This window comes from Spodoptera frugiperda, chromosome 17 (genome assembly GCF_023101765.2).
Source record: "Spodoptera frugiperda isolate SF20-4 chromosome 17, AGI-APGP_CSIRO_Sfru_2.0, whole genome shotgun sequence".
Lineage (NCBI taxonomy): Eukaryota > Metazoa > Arthropoda > Insecta > Lepidoptera > Noctuidae > Spodoptera > Spodoptera frugiperda.
In genome coordinates this window covers 562,482-570,497 of record NC_064228.1, presented here as the reverse complement: position 1 = coordinate 570,497, position 8,016 = coordinate 562,482, and positions in this window count along the sequence as shown.

Here is an 8,016-nt window from a genome sequence, read left to right as displayed (position 1 = left end):
ATCATGAGATGATAGAAAAAGATATGGTGATAAAATTGTACCTTACTACAATCCTACCAATATCCAAAATCAGTCCCTTCAATTTCAAAATCTATATTCCCCAAAAAACGTATTTAAATATCAATTAATATTCCTTTATATAGCATTTCCAATTTTCCAATCGGAGGTCAGAATGATGGCTATAGAAAAACCCCGAGGTCTCTATTATATGGGGTTTTAAATGCTTAAGATTAATTTGAGAGGAAAGAGGTACCGTAATTTTTGAGGTCCATTCAGAGGCACCCTCTATCTTGAATTCGAATCCCAGAGAAATCAATGAAAGGCTTACTTATTAATGTATTCATTTTCGTATTATGGTTTTTAAAAAATTACTGTACAAGGTGAAAATAAGTTTTATGTTGATAAAAGACTATAATTAATTATCACGTGAACAGAGATTTATATTTTAATTTAGGTTTTTGGCCATTTATATATTTACTCCCATTCTTCGAGCAATTATATGAGGAAGGAAAACTTCAAAATGTTTTTTTCCAACCCAGAAATCGTAATTGAGGCTTGCTAAGCAAATGCTAATGTAACTTTAAGTGAGCAGATAAGTAACTATTTCATGTTATACGATAAGGCATTTAATATTATTCCTTTTGTTATAACTATCGTGAGACATACTCACGTAACTGTTTGACGAGGGTAGTAAGTAGCAGCGCGACAATCGCTGCGTCTATGCTGTGCAATGAAAATGAGCGTCTAACATGGCTTGAAACTAGACGAGTTCCTCGTCAAAACAGTTACGTGAGTAATCCGATAACATAATAATTAATATCATTCCTTATTATATCACCACAACCCCCCAAAAAACCAAGCCACAACTCAATCTTAAAACCGACATAAAATATATTCCACAACAAAACACAAATATACAAATATATACGTACGTAAAGCGAAAAATAAAAGAAACGAACAATATTTATCATAATATTATTATTTTGAACCAATAAAATATGATTCCTGTCTGCTCGGGTTTCGCAACCAATAAATGGAGGCTATCCTGGTACGGCCATCCCTACCTATCGCTGATGAAATACGGCGACCGTCCGCAAAAAAATACACCCTGTGTGGCTTTCTTTTTTTATTCCTATATTATTTTGCTAGTGACTTTTTGTTGTGTATATTTTCGAGGTGATGTTCATTGTACTGGGTATTTGCTGTGCCAAGCCCACAGGCTTAGATACACTTATTACTTACTACTAGTGCTAACTACGTAATAATATTGGTTTGTGGAGTGGTTGGGTGACCGACTGCTGTGTAAAGTATCGCGAGTTTTTCTCGATCTCGAAGTCATCGGGGGAGGGCTCAGCATGTTCAGCAGTGGACATGTTATGGGTGAAATGATGATGATTGCGATGAAGTGTGATATTATTGTTCACAGCTTACCTGACGGACATTCATACCTATTAAAAATATTATCATACCTATTAAAAAGGTAGCCAATTATTCCATTAATTGAATATTTCCCTAAGTACATACATGAGTACTTCCATTTGATTTCCTTACTATAATTACAGATCGTGTTTTTTATTACGGAATATACACGTCAGATTAAGAGTTTTGACTGCTCGGTTAGCGCGGTGGCTGCCGTACAACGTGTAGCGGGTTCGATTCCCACACGGAGCAACTTTTTGTGTGATCCACAAATTGTTGTTTCGGGTCTGGGTGTCAGGTGTATGTGAACTTGTATGTTTGTAAACGCACCCACGACACACGGAGAAAATCCTAGTGTGGGGCAACGTATTTAAAAAAAAAAGTGTATTTCGTATCCTCTTGTGTTTGCTTGCTATCCGTCCCAGAGGCTTAGTTTAGATTCCGTCACAAGTTCTTTATGTGAAACAATATGAGGTCCCTAGCTAAGGTCAGCCTTTTTACATTCCCTATATGTGCTATAAACGAAAATATTTCCAGAGGACGCTTATTAGACCTTTATTTGTACGCCCGGGTTTTCAAGGATTCCGTATGAGATGATTTGTGTTGACCAAGCATTTGTTTGCTTGTCTAGTGGTTACAACCTGCGAGGGCTGTTGGCTATTGGCTACTGGTTTTCTGTGAAAAGTTCTTATTGGACAAATTTTCAGTTGCGTCAATGATAAATGTCGTGGTGGCCCTATGGTTTAAGACATAAGACTTTAAGACGTCTTCTCGTACATGGGAACTCGGGTTAGAAACCTAATAACGGCAAGTATCAATGTGACTTTTTCCAAATTGTAGATATGTTTTCTAAGATTATTCAGACACCACTGACAAACGGCGAAGGAAACCTGTGCTTATAATTTCTAATTATAAGTTTGAAATCGACAATCCGATCGTTAAATAGCTTATAATTTCTAATTATAAGATTGAAATCGCCATTGAGCAAGCGTGGTGATTAATGCTCAAGCCTTCTCCGTGCGAGAAGTGGCTTTGGTCAGCAGTGGCCACTTGTAGGCGGTTGATGTGTGTGTGTGTGTGTGTGTGACCTGCGTAAAATAAAAGGTATAGACTTAGGTCAGCATGCGTGAGTTGCGTGATAATTCGGAGGTTAGGTTTTTTAGGTATGTGCTAAGGTATTATAGGTAAGGGCGTATTCCTTTTTAAAAAGAAAACAAGGCACCTGTGTGTCCATCTCACCTTGCGGGACACCGGTGATGCACCAAGGCGTCACTTGATGATATCTCCCCCCCCCCTCCCCTTAAAAATAACTTATTTTACGAGCAAAAACGAAACAAGTAGACGTCCCTGCTTACCCCACAGGAAAAGTAAAGCATCACAAATATATATATACTTGTAAGGGTAAGAATGACTTATTTGTTGTTCTCAGATAAATCTTACATAAATCTTGATTTGTTTGCCGTAAATATAAGAAAAGTGGGAGTAACCAGATAATATGATAACTTTGACGGCTTCGCCTCGACTCGCCTAAAAATAGCCTTATCAATTATACCATTTTGATTCCTATCACATGGTTTTGTATAAAAATAAGGTCGAATTTCGTATGAATTAAAAACAGTAAACATCACGCTGAGGTAACCATTGAAATCAAAGTCAAAACGATAGGTTTTAAAATAAACATTTGAATGCCAAACATAAAAAAATATTTCTGTTCCATTTATTTATTCGTTAAAAGTAAATACCTAGAGAAATCACTACTATTTACCATTCACGTTAACAATTATTATGTAGCCTGACTAAGTGTGGGAGAGCCATGCTTCGGCACGAATGGGCCGTATCAACCGGTGTAATACCACGGTCTCACAGAAAACTGACGTGAAACAACGAGTGAGTGAGTGAGTTTCGTTGTGTGAGTGCGGTCCAATTACCTCCCTACTCAATCTTTTTAATCCCGGCTTCCCCAACAACCCTTAAATTCTTTAAATTCCTAACCCCCAAAAGGCCGGCAACGCACTTGTAACGCCTCTGGGTTTTCGAGTGTCCATGGGCGGCGGCGATTGCTTACTATCAGGTGATTCGTCTATTTGTTTACCGGCTTATACCATAAAAAAGCCTATGGTGTCACATTACAACATTTAGGTTCGATTAGGTCAAAGAATTTATTCTCATAAGCCCAGTAGGTACATAACTTCACTTATAATGAGATATAATATTACATACACGTTCATCGAGCTAAACCCAAAATACCTTAAACTTCTATCTTAACCTAAACCATTCACATCGTCAGCTCAATTTTACTCCTAAATAACCTACAAGCAATTTTCGACCTAGTCGACTTGAACCAATAACGGCAAATGCACGGAAATTCGGTGAAATTTTTCAATATTCATCAGGTGTCGAATCGTGTCGTGGTTGAATGCGTGCGAAGCCTTAATATCTAGTACAGGTTTTAGCTTTTAGGCAAGTTCGAGTTAGTATTATAGCTGTACCTAGGTATCGGTAGTATTGAAGGAGGAATGGGGTTTTATATTTGTTGGCATTTCTTTGCTCTGTAGATAAAGATTTGTAGATTTCTGAAGTTAGTTTTGTGTATGAGATTCTTATAATCGTTTTCACCAACTTTTCATAAGTGTAAAAGAACCTTTAATATATAAGATTGTAATAATATATAGGATATAAGATCATTTTTGGATTTCATAAACCTATAACTACCCGCTGAGTTAATAACCCAAACTAAACTACTAAGCCATTGAGTCTTGATACTTAAAAAAAAAAGATTTATTATTTATCATTATTATAAGTGACTTCTAACAGTACAATTAAGGTAAAATTTGAGTGCTTCCTCAAACTAAGTAACTTCCACGAAAACGGATAATTAGAAGTGATTTTTTGGCTTCAAATATTGGAAAGAGTCTAAAATTATTTTCGTTTATTGAATAGAAGGCAAACGAGAGGACGGATCATCTGATGGTAAGCAATCAGCGCCCTCCAGGGCACAACTGCAACACCAGTAGAGTTATAGGTACGTTGCCGGCGTTTTAAAGAGAATACGCTCTTTTCTTAAAGTTCGAAAATACCGCTAACTACAGAACTCATTCCAAAGTTTTGCTGTGCGTGGCAGCAAGATTCGTGAGCAGCGCACTGTTGTGGCCTGCCAACCATCTATATGATGGGGATGGAAGTGTTGTCTTCATGATTGAATTTTAAAATATCACTCCAATTTCTAAACAAATTGAATAGACTGCCTCGTTGGTCGAGTGGTCGCAAGGGCGACTGCCGGGCAAGCGGTCTCGGGATCGATTTCCAGTTTTTCGCAATCAGCAGTACGGAGTCTGGAATTGTACCCAGTATAAGGCAATAGCCTCATCCCCTATTACATGGGACTCACAAAAAGTGAAAAGTGGGTGTACATTGTATAGCGACATTACATGCCGTAAGGTATAAAAGGCGTAACGATACGTAATACGTTCTAAAGAAACTAACATATACATTAAGATCATTAATCATACAAAGATGTATAAGATTCAATGAGATAAAGATATGTTCATGTTCGCAAGTAAGAGAAAATCAAAACACCTGAATGAATAGCTTTGGAACCAATCTTCCTATCTGAATATAGCATCCCTTCCGACTTATTCATATATGTGTGTATATTATGTATGTGTATAAACAAGTCGAGAGGTATAAAAGCTGAGAGGCACACTACCATTAACATATCAATATGGCATTGAACTCGTACGTAGTCTGGGATTTGGTGTAAGATGTGGGATGAAGCGTTTGATGTTGATAAATATCTTCTGAAAACATAAAATTTTATACATATTTTTTCATAACGTTAATCCATTTTAGGATATTTCCCTGTGTTGTAGGTGCGTTTACAAACATACAAGTTCACATACATATAACACTCAGACCAGAAACAACAATTTGTGAATTTCTCCGTGCGCGAATCGAATCCGTTACACGTTGCGCGGCAGCAGACTGCCCAGCCACCGCGCCAATCGTGCAGTCAAGTTTTATATGGCATTATTTGACACCGCTCTTGGACACCCTAATCACGATAGAAGTTATAAGTGTGTTGTCAATCTTATGAAAACACTTTTGGGCGCACGGTGAAATACACTGACAATTGGTTGCATGGCAGCACCACGCAGTTGCTCAAGAATATTTCTCTTAACACGACCTAAATCTAAAGTGGAGCTTTTCTCAATTTTTTCTGAAGCCATTTATTTAAATTAAATTAACTTTGCCACGAATTCGAATTAAATTTTTAGCTCAAAAGGTTTTCGCAAAAATTTTTACTAGCGAGATTATCAAAAACCTCCACAACCAATAAATATATAAATAAATCCGAGTATACTCATATCAAACCTACAAAAATATGTCCGAAACCTCTCGAAATAATTTCTCCCTACGCAATGAAGTAGAAAATCCTTCAATAGATAAACTCGAGCTAATCCGTAACAGCAGAAACGATATAATGGTTTCAGAATTTTAACTCTTCAGTGGGTATCCTGAAAAGGGTGGCATCGAAATTGATCTGAATCGTTTTAACGCCCTACTGACCGGGTTTCAGGCATGGAGATGTACGTTACGATTGGGTTTTATAAAAAAAGATAGGTTGAATTGTCTATATGTTCATTTTACGTATGTTGTTTTTTCATAGAAGGAAGTTGGATGATGATTTGAAATATCTTGACAATTTCAAAGTCTAAACTAAATTGATCTAAATCTAAACACTAATAACACAACATATTTAAATGACTGATATTTTTTTAAATTAAATAATAAAGTTAATTAATTAGGCAACGAAATAAAGAACTTTATGGAACAGTGAGTAAAGTTACCTAAGATCTTAATAAGAGGATTCCTCCGACCAGGCGAGGCGATCATGCCTGACGGGCTTTCTGCTCAACTGTTGTTCGTTGGGATTTTCTGTAAATGTTTATTCTCATATGTGTTGCAGGATTTATGAAGTCATCCATTGATTTGTCCATCGATGGTCTATGTGCGACTTCTGTCATCTGTCACTTGTCATATGTCACCACATAACTAATAAATAATATCTTTCAGAAATATCGCTCTCGCTTGTAACTTGTACCACACAACACAGAGATCTGCATTTGACGGTAGACCTGTATTTAGCATATTAGGCACGGATTTACACTTCCGAATTAACACGAATAATTCCCCCGACTTTGCTCGGATTATAATTCAACATTTTCCGATCTCAACCTGGTGGTTTGTATTTTCAAACAATTCCGCTAGTTGTTTGTGGGATTACTTCTCTGTTTGGTTGCTGAATTTCAGGTTCGTGTTTACTGAAAATGTTCGTGTAGTTATTTCTTTATGTAGTTGCGTTAATTATTGTTTTGTTCTAGTGAGTTTAAAATTTAAAAACATCTATTATGGAGTCGGCTTGTTGGTTAGTACTATTTGTTTGCTGCTACGAGTTAGCGTGTAGCTACGAGCTACGGCGTAGCAGCTACGCCGTAGTAGATATTGCTACACTGACGAAGTCTGTTTGAATGGCTAATTTATTTAGACAGTAGCTTCTACCATTGGTTTCATATAAGATTTTTAGCTTTATTTACTGGATATTTTGTAGTTACTAGACATATTGAACTTATCATGTTTTTAACGGGAATCGAACCCAAGATCTTGTTTTTAGTGTTACGTTTTTTTTATTTTTTTTGCTTAATAGATCAGTGTTTGGCCTCTATCTCACCAGGTGGTAAGCGACGATGATGATTACCTATACGTAACCTATTCACTTAGGACTTGAAGGTTCAATAATAAAAACTTAGATTTTTAACATATACGCTTTAATTCAATTTTATGCTGATTACACAAATGAGCTTTATGTAAGTACGTAATATCAAAGTCACATTTTTTGAATTACAGAACAATTTACAACCTTATATCTTTATCGATTGGGCTTAATTTACAATGATCGCTGAACATGAAGTTATCGTAATCTGAAACACGGTTTTACCAACTTGTTCATATTCAAAAATAAAATTAAAATTCATGAATTTTAATGATATTTTAATTTGGTAATGATAAATAATTATTTTTGAGAAACAAGTTGGTGAAACCTTTAATTATTATTATTAATAATACTTTTATTTAACATTTATTAAATAATGAGAAAATATTTTTTTCAAAGATGGAATCAATTGTCAACAAAAACGTAAACGTAAATTATTATTTATTTTTAAACAAATAACAACAGAAAAATAAGAAGAAATACTTAGATTTTTTAATATAATTACCACATCTTTTTTTAATAATTATTAAACTGACAATTATTACCGAAATTTTAACATTGACTTGTTTAATTAATTAATTAATTATTTATTTTAATTAATGTTATCATATTGACAATATGTTTTGAACATTCGATTAGCACTTACCGCTAAATGACAAGCTCATATTTTTTAAATAAATCGAGAAAAATAGCAACAATAGATTGCAACGAAATTATAAATTTAAATAATAATTAATAAGAGGCCATTTTATTAAAGATGAGGGTTTATAATGGACATAAAATAATTATTATGGATAATTTTTACAAAAAAAACTACTGATTCGTCC